The 20,669-nt window shown below is 37.5% G+C and overlaps 1 protein-coding gene across 1 annotated transcript in view; it reads left to right on the top strand.

Annotated features, from left to right (window-relative positions):
* The window catches only part of SerT (Serotonin transporter), a 159,830-nt gene that overhangs the window by 403 nt on the left and 138,758 nt on the right, over nucleotides 1–20,669 (top strand). The gene's annotated exons all lie outside the window — the stretch shown is intronic.

The raw sequence follows: 20,669 nt of genomic DNA, 5'->3' as shown, positions 1-20,669 counted from the left end.
TGCTGAGAGTAGTCCAAAATATTTTGGGGGGATCACATACGTCTATGTGATATTGACCCTGTCTTATTCTCCACACGAAAACACGATAAACAATTCATAATTACTGTGATCTACATTTTTAGGGAAAAAATGATAGAACTAGCTTATTTTTATAAGAAAAGAAAGAGTACAGACGAAGCGTAAAGCCAAATCTTTAAGCTAAAATCAATCATTTCCCTGTTAAATAAAAATAGTTCTTTTAAGAAAGTCTACAAATGTAAGTTGAGTTACGAATTTTGGAGATGTCCGGATCCGGTAGACCCTCATCATGGGTGCGCCTCTGGTATAGATAGAGGCTGCTGGAAAACATCATCAACAACGGGAAATGGTTTCTTACCTTATCATCCTTATCAAAATTTATACACACACACACACACACACACACACATATATATATATATATATATATATATATATATATATATATATATATATATATATATATATATATATATATATATATATATATATATATATATATATATACAGGGTGTTAATGAACTATACCGACAAACTGTAAGAGGTGATTCCTCACATCAAAATAAGAGGAAGAGTTCATATCGACGTATGGCGAAAAGCTCATAGTTTTTTGAGCTAGGGCTGTCCAAAATCGCGAAAAAGCTAAATTTCAATCGGAAAAGGAACTTGAAATGCCGTAGAATTCTGGTCTTAAGAGGTGCGAGGCCGTAGGTCGTGAAAAGGCGCGAGTGTGGGGGAGAAGTCCCCAGCTAGGCAAATTCAGAAAATATGAAGAACAAATGCACGAAATTCACTGTTGATGCACAGGCTTATACATGAGAGATGCGAGGCCGTAGGCCGAGCAAACAGGGGGTCTGGGGGCGGAGCTTCCAACTAACCAAAGGCTAGTGTATATATATATATATATATATACAAGTAACGCTAATATGCACACTTGAAAACGTTTCAAAGTTAAGGAGTGTATAGATATCCAGGGATAAAATATTTAGGTATTCGTAATCTTCATTATAATTAGTCAGTCACCCTAATTCCCAACAGTGTACAGTCAGGTTATTAGTCAGGCTAATCTGACGCCAAGAGGTGTCGTCAGCGTGCAGGCAACTTGCAGAAGAACCGAAAGCTTAGAGGAACAACTATAGTCATCATGACGACTCATAAGGCCTAGGTTCTATATCAATCATACGAACTCCTTTCCCTCACGTGTGATGCTCCGGAAGAATTGGGTGCAATAAATGGAGCTGTCTTCTGCACACACACTTGAGTAAAAGTGAAACAGCAGAAATACACCTACGACGTTGCCAAACTTAGGGGACGGGGAAACGAGCTAAGAAAAAAACAGCACCTGAAAAACTGTAATACACAGAGAAAAATCCGTTCTCCGGACAGCAATATATTGTAGAAATATACGGTATCCTCTTGCTTACTATAGAAATCAGTACGGAGCATACGTTATCCGAATGCTACACAAGCACTGCCCTTAGATATTACATCATGCCGTTGCAGGATGTCTAACATCTAACAGTTTTCCGTATACCACATGCATACATACTTATGTTACCTTCGTCAGCTATATGTTATATGCGTTTTCAGTTATACGTCTGCTGTACGTTAAGTCCAAAAACTACAGGAATTACGCATGTAACTTATTTTTTAAGTATGCCACCTACAATTTTTTTCTCAGTGTACGAACACTAAAATTATTCGAGTTACATGGTAATAATAATAATTATAATAATAGCAAAAATCTAAAATAATAATAACAACAATAACAACAAATCGAAACTTGGGGGCAATCCGACAACACTGTACCCTTCGGAGATGATTCTTGGCCAATAATTAGATGCTGGGTCAGGAGCCACAAAATTTTTGAACAGCCTCTAAATCGAGTTTTCGTAATTTTTACGGAATAAGCACACCATACTGAGTTAAATGGTAGTTTTAGTTTGGCTACATTATATGTAGTTCCCCAGATATAAGACCTAGAAGAAAATTTTTGCCTGAAATATTGGATCTTTTGATCCAAAAAATTGACTGCGACTTATACATGCGAATAATAGGAAGTAGTATATCCGGCAATAGAGTACCGCGCTGTATCCTCCAAATTTTAATTTTCCGTTTTGTTTTACAAACATAACGTCAATTGGCTTCAAATAATTCCATGACCACTATGATCCTACTTCTCCCAATGTATGAGCTGTTTAATAAAAATAAGTTTCATAAAATTCATAGAAAATTCAGTTCTGTATCTAATCTAACGGAGAACTAGTGATAATTCTCTTAATTTCCGTGGTGCTTTTTCGAAGAGATTTATGAAGAAAAGAAAGTTTCTTTTGAGAAACAGACAAGAAGGCTTAATTAAAATCAACAGGACGGGCGATTAAGTGGAAATTAATTTCAGGTAAAGAGTGAGAAATATAGAAGGGGATACTTTTTCTTTATAAAGATTTCTCTTTCAATCCTCTTGATTATTAGTTTGTGAAAAAAAAGATATTAAGAAAGCAAGAGAACTTCTTGATTTGTCGAAACTTTCTATTGAGACTTAGTTATTAAATTTGAAATGTTTAAAGATTTTTTTTTTTTTGGAGAAAAAATATATTGAGTATTTTGCAGTGTATCTTAAAATCAAGTAAAACTTCGAAAGTGAGAAAGCAAACATATTTATTGTATTTACTCAAACATAAGTCCCTTATGTGGATATATTTTTCTAACGTTTAACCAAGTGATTGTGAATCTTTCTCTAAGTCTTTCCATCTGAAATACTAGGATAAGTAAATAATTTATACCTTTTCTGGTGTAAAATAATGCTAGTATGTAAAAATGTGAAGACTTATCCTGCAAAGTCCACTGTATTGGGTGGTTTTCTGCCAACACTCCACGAAATCCATAATCTCACGACAATACCATTGGGCGAGTTTAGAAGTCGAAACCTTGCACACCTCGTTTCCCGCATGGCCAATTATTTCAAACAGACGTCCTTGTAGGAAGTACACGAAAGAACAAAATAAATAATAATATAAGAGGGTAAAGTGGTTAAGCGCTTATCCCTGTTGTGTGGGATCCCCAGTTCGATCCCCGGACAAAATATGCAATGAAATCTTTAAGTTTTACGTCCTACGGTTATGCCGGCTAGTCTAAAGAAGACGGTGATGATGAGAAATGAATGAAATGGTAGAATGAAGAAAATGGAAGGGAACGAGAGACCCCGAAAAAAACCGCGCACAAGGTCTCTGTCCATCATAAAGTTCGCTTGACGCGAGCTGGAATCGAACCAGGGACCCCTCGTACCAGAGGTGAACGCTCTACCACTGAGCAACCGCGGCCCCCGATCCCCGCCCAATTAAGTTTGTGGGGGACAGTTAATTGTGTCTGTGAGTTTTCTCGGGGTATTCAGTTCCCTCTCACTTTCTTATTCCACTAAAGCCCGTGACAAACATCTTGGCATTTCAGCTAAACGAATAAAACGCAAGCTCTGACGCGACGTTGCCAAGTGCTAAGGGGTGTGGCTACGGAGAAGCAGACAAACTACAGCGCGATCAGGTGGCAGGGGATAGACGTGGATGTGTACAAAATAAACATGGCAATACCGCTGGCCTTTCATTTGCTAGCAGCGAACTTGGAGCGCCGCCTTCAAATGCCAAGATGTTTGTCACGCCGTTTAGTTCTTGGTTATTTAGTTATTTAACATACACTTAACTTAATCATTTCCCTTAGCCTCAAGGGCATAATCATGACACGTTAAACTGAAAGATTTCATTTTCATTTCTTTCTGTTATAAAAGCAACTTAGTTCTATCATTTTTCTGAAAATATACGAGGAAGTATTTTACAATTACTTGGGTGCAGAATAATACGTTGCAGCTTGTAGTATTGAACCTCCCTTCCTATCAAAGTTTCAACCCCTCCCAACAAAAATTTCTGGATGTGCACACGCACGTGTTCTTAACAGTAGCACAAATTTCTTGTAAATACTTAAAAGCAAACAATAAACACATAACAGACAGGTATTTTTGTTGGTCATGAAAGGAAAGAAAGAAAGCGGATTGAAAGGAAATACTGAAATCTATTTAATGAAAGAACCATCCTTAAACTATTTGAGGAAAGGACAGAAAAAAAACTTAAGATTCCGAAATCTACAAGAATTGGTTTTATTTGATTATTTTTTACTAATAGTGTTTAGAATATCTCTATTAAATACGAACTACATGTCCGTTCGTTTTCCTTTCCTGCAAAATGAACACGGTCTGTTCTGCACCCCAGCATTTACAGAAGAACATGCTGATGTTTCAGAGATACTCTTCAGTGAAAGCTAGACGTAATGCTTTCGTTCATTAATCTCTTTAAAATAAATAACGAAATCTCTAATTTTTTACCGCTAAAAAAGTAGCGTGCTTCATGACTTCATTCAGAGCGATTACCTCTGGTGCGTGGTGTCCCTTGCTCGATTCCGGTCAATAAATTTGTGGTGGACAACATCGTGTACGTGGGTTTTCTCAGGGTACTCTCGTTTCCTCCCACTTCCTCATTCCATTAATTCTTCCATCATCATTCACTTGCCTTAATGATTGTCTCCCTTAACCTAAAGAGCATAATCTGGGATGTTAAACTGAAATATTTAATTTTATTTTCCGGCCCGGATTTCCAAGGGCGCCGATTTCTCTGTAAATTTGGGGGACCCATTCAGATGCAGAAGGTGTATATATGAGGATTTTAAGACGCACTCAAATTTTACCAAATGTTGTATATTCATAAATACACCCCAGGATCGGCGCTCTTGCACATTTCCAATCTCCATTCTCTCTCACGATTTGGAATGTTGCAGAATGGCGTAATATTTCAGTTCCTACCATTCACGACTTTTATGACTCGATTCCGCGTCTCATAAGAGCTGTTTTGAGGGCGAGAGCTGATCCAATGTCATTTTAATCTACTAAGTTGCACTTTAGTTTAAGTGTTCCCATTAAATTGGTAGGTATATGTAATTAGTACCTCTAATCCTAATTCTCAATTCGTTCTTCTACTCCTGCTGGTAATTATCAGTTTGTCTTCAATCTCTTTTAAACCACAGGAAAAATGAACTGGTCATCTCACTCCCTATTTAATTGGCTTAGTGACCCCATCTACTAGCTACATTAGGGCAAGTGGGTTAGTACCTGTCTTTGGACAGAACATTCATACATAAATGCATATTGCTTGCTCTAATATTTCAGAAATGCAGTCACATTTGAAGGAACATGAGCTTAAGTAACATACAATAACACATTCGAATTCGGTTAAATGATTTTAGGTTAGTTTATTTCATTAAATGCAATTTATTGATAAATCAATGTCAAAGAAAAAAACAGGCTGTCATCTTTAACTATGATCAGGATCTGAGTTTAAAAATTTGATCAGGGTGCAAATAACTTCACACACACACAAAGGAATCCTTCATTTGAGCCTGAAGAAGATCGTTCGAGGGACTTAACCAAGAAAATGAAGCTTTCTCTTTCACTACAGCAACTGTTGTTTCTTTTTTTAAGATCAAAGAACAAATGACACTCACTGCCACCTGGTGGCTAAAAATTCAATCTCCTCCAGAAAAGTAAAAGCACATTTCAAGTTAATGAAAAGAGGAAATGGAAAAATCATTATTTATGTTTTGCACACCAAGGAAAAGAGTGTATAATTAAAGACATCAAGATCTAAATTAGTTGATCAATACGTAATGGCCATTTTTATGGAAGTTTTTATATGAACACATCTAAATAATCACTTGAACATTTTTTCAAGCTTCTGCCCTTATAATCTATTTTCGTTTAGTACTTCTTTAGTTTGTCCTTGAATACAAGGAACTTCTTAAGGTTTCTATGTTTCTTAAATTAGTTTTCCTTTCGTCGACATTTTCGTCCAAGGAAAGGAACATTTGAAATCAAGAAAGTTGCCTTGCTGCTTTGTCTTTCCCTTGTCTTAAGGTTAATTTTATCTTCACAGCGAAGATTGTTTACTTTCAGGCCATTTTGTTCAATTTACTTTGTCAGTTTAAGTTAAATTGTGTACTCATCTTTTCATTCTATTTTACTAGAGCGTTCACCTTTGGTGCACGTGGTCCCGGATTCGATTACCGGTGGGAGAAGATAAAAAATTTGAACACATTACGGAAAATTGAATTGTACTTCAAACTGTAGATCGACGTCTCATAAAGCTTTGGTGCTGAAAAATGGTGTTTAACTTCAACAAACAAAGAAACATCAACCTGCAGGCTCGATGTTTCTTGTTAAATTTTGTCTTACGTCTTTAACTCCAATGACAATAAAATATTTCATCAATTCCCACCTATGTCTCCAATGACAATAAAATGTTTCATCAATTCCCACCTATGTCTCCATTGACATATAAAATATTCCATCAATTTCGACACATATATCCAATGACATTAAATATTTAATCAATTCCAACCCATATCTCCAATGACAATAAAATATTTCATCAATTCCGACCCATACCTTCGATTATAATAAAACATTTCAACAATTTCGATCCACATCTCCAATAATAACATATTTCATCAATTTCGACCCATATCTTCAATGACAATAGCATATTCCATCAATTTCGATCTATATCTCCAATGACAATAAAATATTTCATCAAATTAAACTCATATCTCCAATGACAATTAAATATTTCAACAATTCCGACTCAAGTTACGAGTTAAATTATACAGCTCTGAATACAATTGTAGACTTACAAAGTGTTCATAAACAGTTTTTCGGGCTATTTCATATTTATATTCTTAGCATATGCATTTTTAGCGTAGGAGACCCGAGTTCGATTCCCTGTTAGAGCTTGAACTCCATTCCAGTAGAGTAGCTAGAGCAGGCATTTTTGATGTATTGGATCCCGGCTTTGTTGCCCGGTGGAAACGCCTTGAAATTTGATTGTGGTGGTTTAGGTTCCACTTCAAACTATAGGTTCACGTCTCATATTGTCTCGGTGCTGAAAAGGAACAGAACTACAACCAACCAATACAGTTGAAGCTCACGTAGTTCTAAATCTATATTTATCTGTAGATCTACGTGCCATAATGCATTTGTACGGGAAAGTCGTTATACCCCAAAACAACAAACCAATGAATAATTATTACGGATTTGACTTCCATAGTCCCCATGTATATAACCAAGAAAGTTCTGTATTCTTGGTTGTTTAAACATCCTGAAAAGAGGAAGTGAGCATGGATCGGAGCAAGTAGTAATCCCAGACTTCAGGGTCTGTTATATATGTTGGATGGGACATAAGTTGAAATCTCTCAAATTCCGGGAGTTTATCCCGGGTCCATCAAGAACCATGAAATTTGCTGTTGTCTTGGTGAAGAAGGGCTGGCTTTCTGTTCACTAATGCAGACTATGTTGGCACTCAGTGGCATAAATCCGCTCTAATTTTTCTAAGTATAAGTTAGAATTGATGGATCGATCTGCCAGAACAAACGTAGTGAACTAATATATTCTCATAACTCCACCTGCCACAGATCATCACCTTGTGTTTGAAAGCTCAGTGTCTAGCAACAATTTTCTGAATGTTCAACTACTGTTACTCGTATGTTATGTTTGTTTGGATACGGAAAAAATTCTAGTTTTCTTCACGTTTTTTAATAAATGCAGATACGTATTTTCCATGTGTTTTATGCTTACATTTATGAGCTCCTACGTTTGAGCTGGTATCAATTCGTGAGGCATTACTCGGCGGTTCCAGGTGCATTCACTGAGTTCGTGAGAAGGACGAATTATGCTGGGCTATGAGATACCGAAGTCGTCTGATTTTCTTCGAGATTTGTCTTTATCATCCGTGCATGATCTTGGATATCGGTTTTCGGTATAGTTAACGTTGACTGATCAACGAGGTATGTGTAACCCGAGCAAAATTACTTGAACTACCCGAACATCCTGTATTGTGGTCAGCACCAAAGAACTACCCCTTCAGCTTCTACTCAAGAAATGTTTTGGGTTGCTTCCGTGGCATTATAAATGGCCGAGTTTGAACTCCTGAATGTTTCAAGGCACAAACCAACACTACCTATCCCGTGCTAAGGAGTATTTTCGATTGATTGAATTGTTTCAGTCACGTGACATGTTCTCCGCAAATGATGCATCATATGTCAGTATTGATCACTGATTGAATTAGCAGTTAATTAATGTACTTAGTCGAGTTGTTTCTGGATTCCGGTAATCACAGTAGGCAGCAGGTGTATTTCTTTGTGGGTTGATAAGTGGACACGTATTATTGTCAAGAATTCGGTAAACTTTAAAGTCATATGCGCTAGGCAATATCTACCAATTGTTTGAGATTAAAACAAAGAGCCTGTTATAGAGATATTCAGGAAAGGTTTCCACATAATTAGATATAATGGTGATTGTCGCGTATAGGTTTTGTCTTAGTTTATTAATATTGAATAGAAATTAGTAAATCAATATTATTGAAACCGGAAATAGCAGATTTCTAATTTTAACTTTAATGACAAGTGGGGTGAAAACATGGACATTACACAAAAATGATTAAAAACAACTGGAAGCTTTTGAAATGTGGGTGTGGAGAAGAATGGATAGAATTAATTGGGTCGAGCGGAAAACGAATGAGAGGGTGTTTAGGTGGTTCGAGAGAAAAGAACAGTTTTAGATATTATTGTGAAGAGGGAGAGGAACGTGGTTGGAAAATTGGCTAAGAAGGAACTGTATCATGAGGGGCGTTCTAGAGGATAAGGTGGCAGGAAAGAGAGGGAGGGGACGAAGGAGGCTACAATTGATGCACGATATCAAAACAGGAAAATTGTACGTGAAGACGAAGAGCTTAGGGGAAGACCGTGGAGCATGGAAGCTTCTCAGTTGCAGCAAGTGATCTGCCAAAAATAGCAGAATACCTGTGATGATGATGATGATGAGGTTAAACCCGTTCTTGAGACACTGAATTCCTGTCAAACAAAATGCTTCTCTTAACTCCTACCGCTTTTGCTACGATATTTTTCGACAAACTTTACACACTTACGCACATCTTTCTGGAGAAGCTAGACTGTTACGCGTCCTGTAGAATACTTTTAGTTTGGGTTAGAGAATTTATTTGCATACGTCTAACCGTTTATCTTTACCACAACGCTGTTGCGTCCGCAATAAATCAAAGAAAGACTCTTCAAACAAATGTCTAGTCCACAGCTCTGCCTGTGTTATGCAGATAGAGAGAACGTGGTGCCATCTATCGTTCTATTGTGAAACGATCGACTTTGAATACACTTTTAAGAAAAGAAGACATGAATTCCATGTATTTAATCTTCTCATTGAGATACAAATATGAAAGCCTAAATAATAGCAAACGAACTTTATACTGCCAAACGTCTTTAAATTTCTTAAGCATCATTATCATTCATGAAATTTGAGTAGTAACTTCAATTTGAACACTGTATAGGAAGAAACAAGGTGGACTTCGTCATCGTCAAAACTATCTCGAATATAACTTATAAATTAGTAGAACAGAAGCTACTATGACTGTTACGTATTCCTTTAGAAAGAAGTTAAGCAATGGCCCCTGATAGAACTAGCTGAGAGGGCCGATCTTTAGTTAGAGTTAGCGAGACTTTAACGATTGACTACATATATCCCATTTCTTTTTTAACTAAAGTGTGTATCTAATTATTAGGGCCGGGAAGTTGAGGGAAAATCCTCCTTTTTACGAGTGCCCGAAAACGAGGCTTAACATAATATATGTTCATTTTGGGTCATTGTAAGCCAGAAAGTGGTGGTTTTTATTTGTCCTTTTTTGCCTTTTTCGGCGTTTTTAAAAATTTTATTGGTCTTTTTTAAGCTTTTTACAGGTCTAACGTCTTTTCCTTTGCTCTTCATCTTTCCACAATATGACCATTAACTCGAACCACTATCACCTCTTAAACATCTTTTCTTTAGTCAAAAAATTCAAAAGATAAGACATTCTTCAACAACTGGTCTGGTAAGACCAAATCTGCAATAATCACAAGCAAGGGCGCCCATGTTGTGGTTTCCAAGGGGGGGCAAGCATAAGCGACGTTTCAAATATAGATTCAAATTTTGCTGTAAGTAATGTAAAAATTTTATTGGGTTTTCGATATTCTGAAGTACAATTTCCTCTAAGGGGCGAGTGCCCCACCTTGCCCTCCTTGATGGGCGCCCTTGATCACAAGTCAGATAAGGAGGCGTAACAATGTCTTCTAGGTGAGGATGGGGACGTTTAATTATTTTAGTTTGTACTTCAGTTTGTGGAAGAAGAACAGACCGTTAACCTACCAGAAGCTTGTATTTCTTGAGCATTATATTCATTAAATATGTGATTCTAATTAAATTGGGTCTTATTTTTACGTCCTTTTCTTTAAGATTTTAAGGTCCTTTTTGGATATTTTAGGTCTTTTTATAGGTCCTTTTTAGGCAATTTTTAGGTCTTCAACTTCCGAGCCCTAGTAATCATAGAATGATAGAGGTTACACAAAGCGCCGTTAGATGGCACTAAATATCTTCCAGTGTTTGATGTCTACCGGACGAAATTGAAAATTCGTGCGACCCTCTTTACTGTCTTCAATATGGTTTTTATTATTATTATTATTATTATTATTATTATTATTATTATTATTAGTAGTAGTAGTAGTAGTAGTAGTAGTAGTAGTAGTAGTAGTAGTAGTAATATCAGTAGTATTGATAGCAGTAGCAGTAATGGTATCAGTAGTAGTATTAGTAGTATTTTCAAAAATATAACGAAAAATATACATTGAACAAAAATTTGGAAATCACAAATGTATAATACATACAAAAATTTGTTTTGAAACAGTGGAATTTAAAAAAAACAAACGGTATTTTATCAATAAAACTGTTTCATACACAGGCAGTGGTGAATTTCCCATCGGAGCTACGGAATTACCCCGGGAAAAACCTGCGATTATGCTCAATAAAGATTACCAGTAAGTTTGCAGTACTAATTTAATCCCGTCGGTATTGGAATTCTTCCCGGGAGAAATCGTCTGAAATCATCACTGTATACAGAGTGTCTACAAATGAAGAATACGTTTGAACTTGCAGCAAATTGAAACTGCCTTATGGTAAAAAAGAAATTGAATTCGTTTGTAAGAGTTTTGTATATACAACTCAATATGTCTTCCAATGCTCACCACTGATTGCTTGTAGGATATTCAAACACTAGTCCAACTTTACGTCAGAATGTCAAGATCACAGGAATGAAGCTGTAATAATGCGTTGTCGGATGTCATCGATGGATCTTACGTTTGTCTTCTAGACGATATCCTTGACCTAACCCCATAAAAAAAGGAATCGCACGAAGTTATATTGGAGGAACAAGATAGCTATGATATCTCATGTCCTGGCAGCTGTCCAACGCCTTGTACAGACAATCTCGAACATGCTGGATGCAGATCACCCTCGTGGTTATACAGTTAGTGTATTCGCGTTTTGCACGGGAGAACGGGGCCATCGATTCCCGGTGGGAGCTCAGGTGGTTCTGACCCCGTGTTCATGCTCACTAAGCTGTATTTCTACATCTCGTATAGCCTCTGTACTAAACGAAACGTTAAATTTTAAATCAACCAACTAAAGCTTCTTGGAGTGGGAAGGTCCAAAGTCATGCTATCTTAGTGCTATCTCGTTATTTTTTCTATGGCCATACAAAGATTTTCACACCCTCATATTCTGCTTAGTAGATAAAGCTGTACTGAGTACTCTTTGCGGACACAGTAATCAACCTCCATGCTCTGGGAGGTAGGCGAAATACTTATTTGAATAACTAGCATATTCAACAATGTTAGAATACCATTTAAATGACTGTTCTCAGTACAAAAGTATATAGTAGCATTCTTTTACAAATAGTTTGTAAAGCAATGATAATTTCGCTTACAATTTCTGCCTCACTAATCACATCCTGCCAGCATTTCTTTCCTATCTTATATCTAAATTGTACAAATGGTATGCGCACCATCTTGGAACAAAGTCTGATTAAATTTCAAGTTAATGTGCCACTCATCAAAACACGTTAACAACAAACTCCGGATGCCTTCACCACACTATGACGACCCGCTCGGGAGAGTAATACGCCCGGAAGTACGTTTTTTCGTGCGCTACTCTAGCCAGCTGTTTTACGCTCTATCCTAGTCAGTTGTTTTAAGTTGGTCACAAAATCTATATCATTTAGTACAAGGGGAACAAAACAAGCCTTATATTATGGAGAACAAGGGCAACAAACGAGCCCTGCGGGGCTTCTAATCCGTTCCTACTACTACTACTACTTATCTGCACAAAAGTAAGTAAATCACATTTTTGAGTATTATTTCCGTATTATTTTAATTTAAAAAGTTTTATAAAAGTGTAAAAGAAAAACTTTCCTCGGGCCGGGTTTGAACTCACGCCAAAAGAGATTTTCGTTACTACCATATAGCGCTAGCCCACTCGGCCACGAGGACCGACAACAACAACAACCGTCTGAATTCTGCTATTTGAATGCAACGTGGCAAGACATATATATAACGCCAACCAATCAGAACTGTGTTTTTCGTTCCTACTTCCGGGAGCATAACTCTCCTGAGCTAGTCCTACACTATGTGGCTGATGCGTAACTCAGAATTTATATCAATTTTGGAGATGGTTAGAGGACGTGTATATGCTATAAATATAATTTTTTCTGATAGAATTATCATATATATCTATACTAATACAATAAAATTGTGTGTGTGTGTGTGTGTCTTTGTCATTTGCTTTTCACATACAAATAAGTGATTTTGAAACGACCCGCTCAGGAGAGTAATACTCCCAGAAGTACGTTTTTCCGCGCGCTACTCTAGCCAGCTGTTTTACGCGCTATCCTAGCCAGTTGTTTTAAGTTGGTCACAAAATTTATATCATGAAGTACGAGGGGAACAAAACGAGCCCCATATCATGGAGTACAAGGGCATAAGTACTACAACTACTTATCTGCACAAAAATAAATAAATCACTTTTTTAAGTATTATTTTCATATAATTTTAATTTAATAAGTGTTATAAAAATGTAAAAAAAAACTTTCCTCGGGCCGGGTTTGAACTCGCGCCAAAAGAGACTTTTATTAGCATATAGCGCTAGCCCACTCGGCTACGAAGGCCGACAGCAGCAAGCGTTTGATTTCTTCTACTTTAATGCAACGTGGCAAGAAGTGGATAACGCCAACCAATCGGAACTGTGTTTCTCGTTTCTACTTCCGGGAGCATTACTCTCCCGAGCTAGTCCTATTTTGAACCACCAAATTTTCTTCACAGATAGATCTTTACTAGATACAATGTTTTCACGCTCGACCCTGGCCATAGGAACTAAATACACGTGTTAGATTTGTTGCAGTTTGCGATTGTCCAAACCTTCTGGTGCATGTATTGTGTATTATAGTAATACTAGGTAGAAGAAAACTGTTACTTTGTGTATTGATAAAAATAAAAGTATAATTACATTTGGGTTACATTTCGTAAGAGCATGAGGCATATATTTTTTCAAGAGAAGAAAATATTGGGGGAGGCCAAACAATGAATAAATATATCAGCCCTTTTCTATCCCTCTGCTTGATGAAGGCCCCCTTCCTAGACCCCCAAGATCTTGGTTCACTGCATCCGCTCTGCTGGGAAATTCACGACCTAAGTCAAATTTGCCTAAAGGCATTAAAACAAATTCAAGTTCAAAATTTGGGAACTTCACTGCAAGTTTGCGTACCATATTAATCATCCGTTGTTATATCAGTGCTACCAGAGTGTTGGTTGAAGCTTCAGTGCTCTATTAAACACAGTTTTGAAAATGGTGTTTTGTGTCAAATAAGAAGGTAGTTCCTAATATTGAATTAAAGGCACGATAAAGTTCACGACAGAAATCTTTGCCCCTCTTTGTTAACTTTTCCTCGACTGGATTATATTAAGAGGGGGCGAGGACCCAACCTTTAAATATTGGAGGGGCCAAAATGCTACAATGTGTCCTACCCCCCAAAGTCGGCGCCTATATATATATATATATATATATATATATATATATATATATATATATATATATATATATATATATACATTTTGGTCACAAGGAAGCGGGTGAGGTACGAAGGTAGACCACCCGAGTGTGACGTAATGTCACGTGATATTATCATGGGGGTTAAGGTGGAACAAAACAAGCCCTGCAGGGCTTCTAATTCCCTTCACTCAATGCCGCTCGCTCAGCTAAACGTAACGTAACTAAATCAGTTTTTATGTATTATATATTACGTACAAGGGCAAATAAATATTATTTTTATCTTATTTTTATAATAAAAGTGTTATGAAAATTAAAGAAAAAACTTTCCTTGGGCTAGGTTTGAACCCAGGCCAAAAGCGACTTTCGTTACTAGCTCGTTGCGCTAGAACGGTCATCCACGACGACCGACAGCAGCAACTGTTTGATTTCTGATATATATACGCTACGTGGCGAGAAACGGATAACTTCAACCAATCAGAACTACGTATTTAGCTCCTATGACTAGGGTCGATCGTGATTTTAAAATATGGCTACCAGATCTATTCCTGCATAAAGTCCACGCCCGTGTGCTAGAGACCTGTATGGACCGGGCTTGGGCGGGCCGACGCTGTTATTTCTTTGGGCCGGGCCGGGCTTGGGCTGGCCGACACTGATTTCTCTTCAGTTCGGGCCGGGCTGGGGCCGATCAATTGCAATTCTTTAATAATTATTGACTTTCGTTAAACGGTAATTGGAATAAAGCCAAACGTTGAAGAAGTGTGTCGGTGAAAAATGTTACAAAGAATGCAATAGCTATTTACAGTTTGTGTTGCTTAGCGGCTCCACTTTCACTATAGAGGATTGCAGGCATTATGCGGTAAATTGAGCTCTGACCTTGACCTTTACTGAACTCAAAATATAAAAAGAAGGGGTGGGAATGTTTTGCCTGTCGCTAAATAATATTGTCATCTACACTTTATGCTAAAAATCAATTAAGTTAGATTTTTGTTACAGGGAATGGAGTTTTTGTTCTCTCTATGACAGGCAAAGTTCTAGGAGGCAATCGTACGATTTGGAAGGCAAGCGTCAGGTTGTGAACCAAAATTTAGAAAATGTTTCTGAGCGTTAGGTCAAATTTAGTACTAAATTTTGAGAAAGATTCGGGCTCGAGCTAATTTTTTTTAAAAAAATTATCGGGCCGTGGTCGGGCCAAAAACTTTTAAAATTTATCGGGCCCGGGCCGGGCTTGGGCCAAGAATTTCGAAAAACTTATCGGGCCGGGCCGGGCTCGTGCCGAAAATCTCCAAAACTTTTTGGGCCCGGGCTGGGCCGGGCCTAGGCACGTTCGGGCTGGATTGGGCTCGGGCCGAAACATTCGGCCCGTGCAGGTCCCTACCGTGTGCACATTTCTCGCTGTTTCTAATAACGCTGTGTGTGTAAGCAATCCTCATTACGCTACGGTTGTGCGGGCTTATATAACAGCAGAGTATAAATACCAGGAAATGGTGAAAGCAGTTTTTCCTATCTTTTAATCGATGTTCTGAATTAAAAGCTGGCAATGACGAGCCCTTTCTCTCTTTATCCAGATTCTGAATTAAGATCCAACAACGACGCGTAGTTATAGCTAGTGTTAAATGAGCAGCTTGAATAAAATTGAAATAAAATACCAATTGTTGAATCGGGTGCAGACTCCAAGCTGGTGCTGTGCTTGAGTTAGTTTGAGCAAGTACAAAAAAGTGAGATAGTAGTGTTTTGAGTCATTTGTTGAAAGTTGCATTATTTATTGTAAACGTTCTTCCATTTGAAGGGGTAGGTAGAGTTAGTTTGAGTAAATCAGAATCTGGAATCGATTCCCACTACAGTTTTTTTTTTATTATAAAGCTCCTCTAATAATACAACATTATTTACAGAAAAACTACAATATGTCTTTTACTAATCCGAGGTAGAAAAAGGTAGCCCAAGACCTTACAGCCTTAGGACAGGATCTCTACAGAGTTCAGAGCAAGCTAAGTAGTGTGATGTAGAAAACCCCAATGCTCCGAAGCAAGCAATGAGGAGGTTAAGAGTCACGGAGCCCAGAAGCAGGCTAAGCAACTAAGGTTGGGATCTCGACAAAGCTTCGAGTAAGCTACGCTGTGGGAGCCGAAGGGAAGCCTAGAGTCAGAAGCAGATTAGAGACTTTGAGGTTGGATTTTCTCCTAGAGCTTCAGGCAAACTAGAGGAGGGGAGACCAATCGCAGACTGATGCCAGTCTGTTGAATTTTCTTCCTTATATAGGAGCTTCAGACAGCGGTGGCGCTGCTGCTCCCATGTCGTCATGTTACTTTCAGATGTTGCTGGTGGCCCATCATCTGCTTCTTGTAGTAATCCAACATGAAGTGCAGTACTCCAACGTAAATACATGTGGTTGATGTTTACAAACAGGAGCACGTGTAATTATTTATAAACACAAGCACATGGCACATTACAGAATTAATCGAGATTCAGATTCATTTTTATTGGTACTCATCGTGAAACTTGAAATGAAGATAATCCAAAATTCATTACTGTTCACTCAATAGCACACACCCAACTATTTCAATAATTTCTATCGAATTCAATACTACCCTCTCTTTCCCTCTGTCCTCTTTTTTTTACAAGTTCATATCCCTGCCGTTTTCTCCTCGTTTCCCCAAACTGTACGCCTTGCATGATTTACAGACACACTGCGAAATATTTTGTAAGTTTCAGGGTAATGATGTTTGGCCTAAGTTGTTTTCGAGTTTCTCGTTGCAATATGGAAAGCGTGTTTGATTTCTGGTAGGAGCTCACGTGGTTCGGATCCCACGTTAAGCTGTTGAAATGGACACTAAACCCAAATCAAAGGAAAAGGAAATCTAAGTTGTTTTCGAGCTCGATCATACCTTTACTGATAAAAAGTATCAGTGAAAAATGAACATGGAACAGGAAATGAAGATGGCAGCATCCAATATGATTCCACGATTTGAAAAACGTTTGCAGTAAGCAACACGCTTATCCGCGCTACTAATAACGAAAATAAATAATAATGTTATGTTTGTCTATTCAAATCACCTCAACATACGTAAGTTGGGTTTTCGGACGCCTAGGTTCTGAGCGAAGTCGAAAAATCGCGAAACAACAAGAGCACCTTGAACCAAATAAGAAATACTGCCAGCTATTATTTTGTTGTGGCCTTATCCTCACACATGAGTGGTTTACTTCTTTATTAGAGGAATGTATGAAAGTGAAGAATTTTGTTTTTGCTTGTTAACGACCGAAGATATTAATAGCAGACATAAATTTATTAAAATGAGTTTATTCTTACAAATTTAATAAATACAAGAAAAATATATATACGTGTATTAATAATGTTCATTTATTACCCTACATGAGAGTTACCTTTTAGACAAACATCAAACGTTGATTTATCAATGGGGAGAGTTTGGCTTCATAAAAAGGTCGGTGGAACGGATATGGAATTTGCCACACCAATGGCCGGAGAAGGGAGGTATTCTGTATTTATAAATGTCTGTTGCAATAAACGAATAATATTGCTGGACATTTCTGTAACCAACAACATATGATTTTAGTGAACTATATCATGAAATATAACTTTGAACTAAAGACACGAGAATCAAAAGTACTGTTTTAACTTGATATTTGATAACAGAAGAGAGCCGCGATGCCCGGATTAGCGAACCTTACACACCTTTGAAAGTTAGAACCAATAAGTATTCACAAGATACGCGGGTTATTTTGTATATCGTTCCAGAAAATAATTTAAGTATTTCATAAAAATTTATTCATTTTATGTCGTTATTAAACAGTATTTTTTTCGGATGCCATATTGAAAAGGGGAACACCGGGCATTTGCCCAGTTGCACGGCAGTTCAGTCCAAATTTATCACTGTTGAAACGGATTCTTGAATAATAATAATAATAATAATAATAATAATAATAATAATAATAATAATAATAATAATAATAATAATAATAATAATAATAATAATAAGCGGTCTGGCTCAACGCTTGTAAGTGTGTCTGTAGTAAATCCTTGGCGTACTGGTTTGTTATCCGTGTGTTGTCTTTTGATGTAACTGCAGTTTATATGTGTAAAGTAGGGAACATTTCTAAAGAAATTTTTGGATTATAGATCGTGGCGTATTGAGTTTACAACTGGTAATACAGGTGGAATTATTCGTGCTCTTTGCAAACGCCTAACTCGTCTCTTCAACATGTTACCGGAAATGGACGACCTACCTTGTACGTGGAACTTTTTACAACAATTCCAGTTTCTTTGAACATTTTTATTCAATGACTGATACTCCTTCGTATTGGATGGTAGCACATCGCTCTGGACTTTCGTTGCATTCATGTTACCAAACCACAAGACACAAATAGGTTTCTCCTACGGAGACGCCATTTTCGTTTATTGAGCCAACTAGCGCCACCACTCTCCGGAGACACAAATTACCAAACTTTAACAGTCACTTCCTAGTTTTCCTGCGACAGAAAATACATACGGAACATAGTTTTTATTCTAACGCAAGAGGAAATTATATACGGCATTAATAGATGCGTAGTATACTTAACTAAACACTAGATCGACATGTTTTCTACATTTTGACATGTTTTTTCGCTTATTTTCTATTTTGAAAAAATATATATTTTAAAAATCAAAATTATTATTATGTCTCTTTAATGATTCTTCTTTTCTATGTCCTATGATCCCATTTTTTAAACCTTTAGTGAATATTTTTAAAAGAAACACTAAAATTTAGAAAATAAACCTGTTGACATCAGTACCATGCCATAGAGAGGACGAGCGGGGCGACGGCCTCGGGCGTCGAAGTAAGGGAGGCGCAAAATTCGGAAGGAAAAAGAAAAGAAGGGAAGAAAAAGTAGTGCTCTCAACGGGTCGGGTCGGGTCGGGTTGAAGACCGACCCGACCCGACCCGTGACCCGAATTGACTGACCCGACCCGATGACCCGACCCGACCCGACTGACCCGAACCGTGATCCGATCTGATTGACCTGACCCGATAACCCGACCCGAATAACCCGACCCGACAACCCGACCCGAGCTGACCCGATTGACCCGACCCGACAACCCGACCCGAGCTGACCCGATTGACCCGACCCGACAACCCGACCCGAATAACCCGACCCGACAACCCGACCCGAGCTGACCCGACTGACCCGACCCGACAACCCGACCCGAGTAGCCTGACACGACAACCCGACCCGAACTGACCCGACTGATTCGACCCGACAACCCGACCCGACCCGAGTTGACCCGACCCGACCCGACCCGTATGAGAGCACTATGGTCACGACACTGGGTGAACGCCAAAGTGCACTCACATTGGGAAACTAGTTTTAAAAGCATTATTTTAGAAAATAAAGCATAAAGCATAATTTAAAATATATAGCACAAATCTTGGAAAATTCTCTTTAACTGAAAGTTTAACATACTGTGTTAATATTTTTTAAAGCCAATATTTACAATGCAAAATCATTGAGAACATAACAATGCAACAATGAAAAGCTTATTTTCATTTCTGTAAACTTTTCGGTGTAATCCTTTGATGTGGAGAAAAGAAAGTAAACGAAGAAATTTTTCCGCCAACAATGAATAGTATGCAAGAACTCCATACCATATTGTTCGAGTGACAACGCCAGCTTTAAGTTGTTAGGGGGGCAAAGGAGGGGCAGATACATTTTCGGGGGCGGCTATTTGCCATACCAAAAACAACTTATTTATTACGTTTGACTTATTTTACATTACATTGTGTATTTCGTTGCTGTTTTTATGTTAGATCTATATGATTATAAATTAAACTTATTTCAAATAAAATTTGTAACTAACAAATAAATAACGTCTGCACATGAAATATTTTTCAATGAAACTTTTGAAGCCTAAACATAAATTTCGTCTATATGCTACGTATCACTCTCTCTCTCTCTCTCTCTCTCTCTATATATATATATATATATATATATATATATATATATATATATATATATATATATATATATATATATATATATATATATTTATATACAGTGGCGTATTTACGATTTTGTTTCGGGAGGGTCTTTGCTAGCTTTCGGGAGGGGGGCTTTGCCTGGAAATGTGAAAATTCTGCAAGATATTTACTTTACTTTACTATACTAAGTAAGATTTCGGGGGGGGGCTTAAGCCCGGAAGCCACCCTCTAAGTACGTCACTGTATATATATATATATATATATATATATATATATATATATATATATATATATGTAGAGAGAGAAAGAGCCAGAGAGAGAATTTACGAGGAGCTGCTGAAAATGTCGTAGTCCAATCCAGAAGGAGTGTAGGTACTAGGTAGAAAAATGAAACCGTAGTTTAGAAAAACATATCTCTGTATGTACAAATATAAATTTTCATATTAATAAGGAAATTCTTATTGTTTCTCAGGCCTCTGAAGTGATTATGTGTGCCCAAACAGATAATTTCACTAACATCCAGATTCTTACTGTTATAACATTTTTGTTCCACCAAGGAAAGTCACCGAAGTAAATTAATTAGGAAATCAGTGAAACACCACGGGACTCTCCTCCGTTATATATAGTGGTGAAGAAGTAAGTGGCTTAGTATAAACGTAGCAATTTCTCAACAA

Source organism: Thermobia domestica, chromosome 9 (genome assembly GCF_964235325.1).
Source record: "Thermobia domestica chromosome 9, izTheDome1.hap1.1, whole genome shotgun sequence".
Classification (NCBI taxonomy): Eukaryota; Metazoa; Arthropoda; class Insecta; order Zygentoma; family Lepismatidae; genus Thermobia; species Thermobia domestica.
Note: the sequence above shows the minus strand (reverse complement) of the source record. Positions and strands in the feature narration are given on the sequence as shown.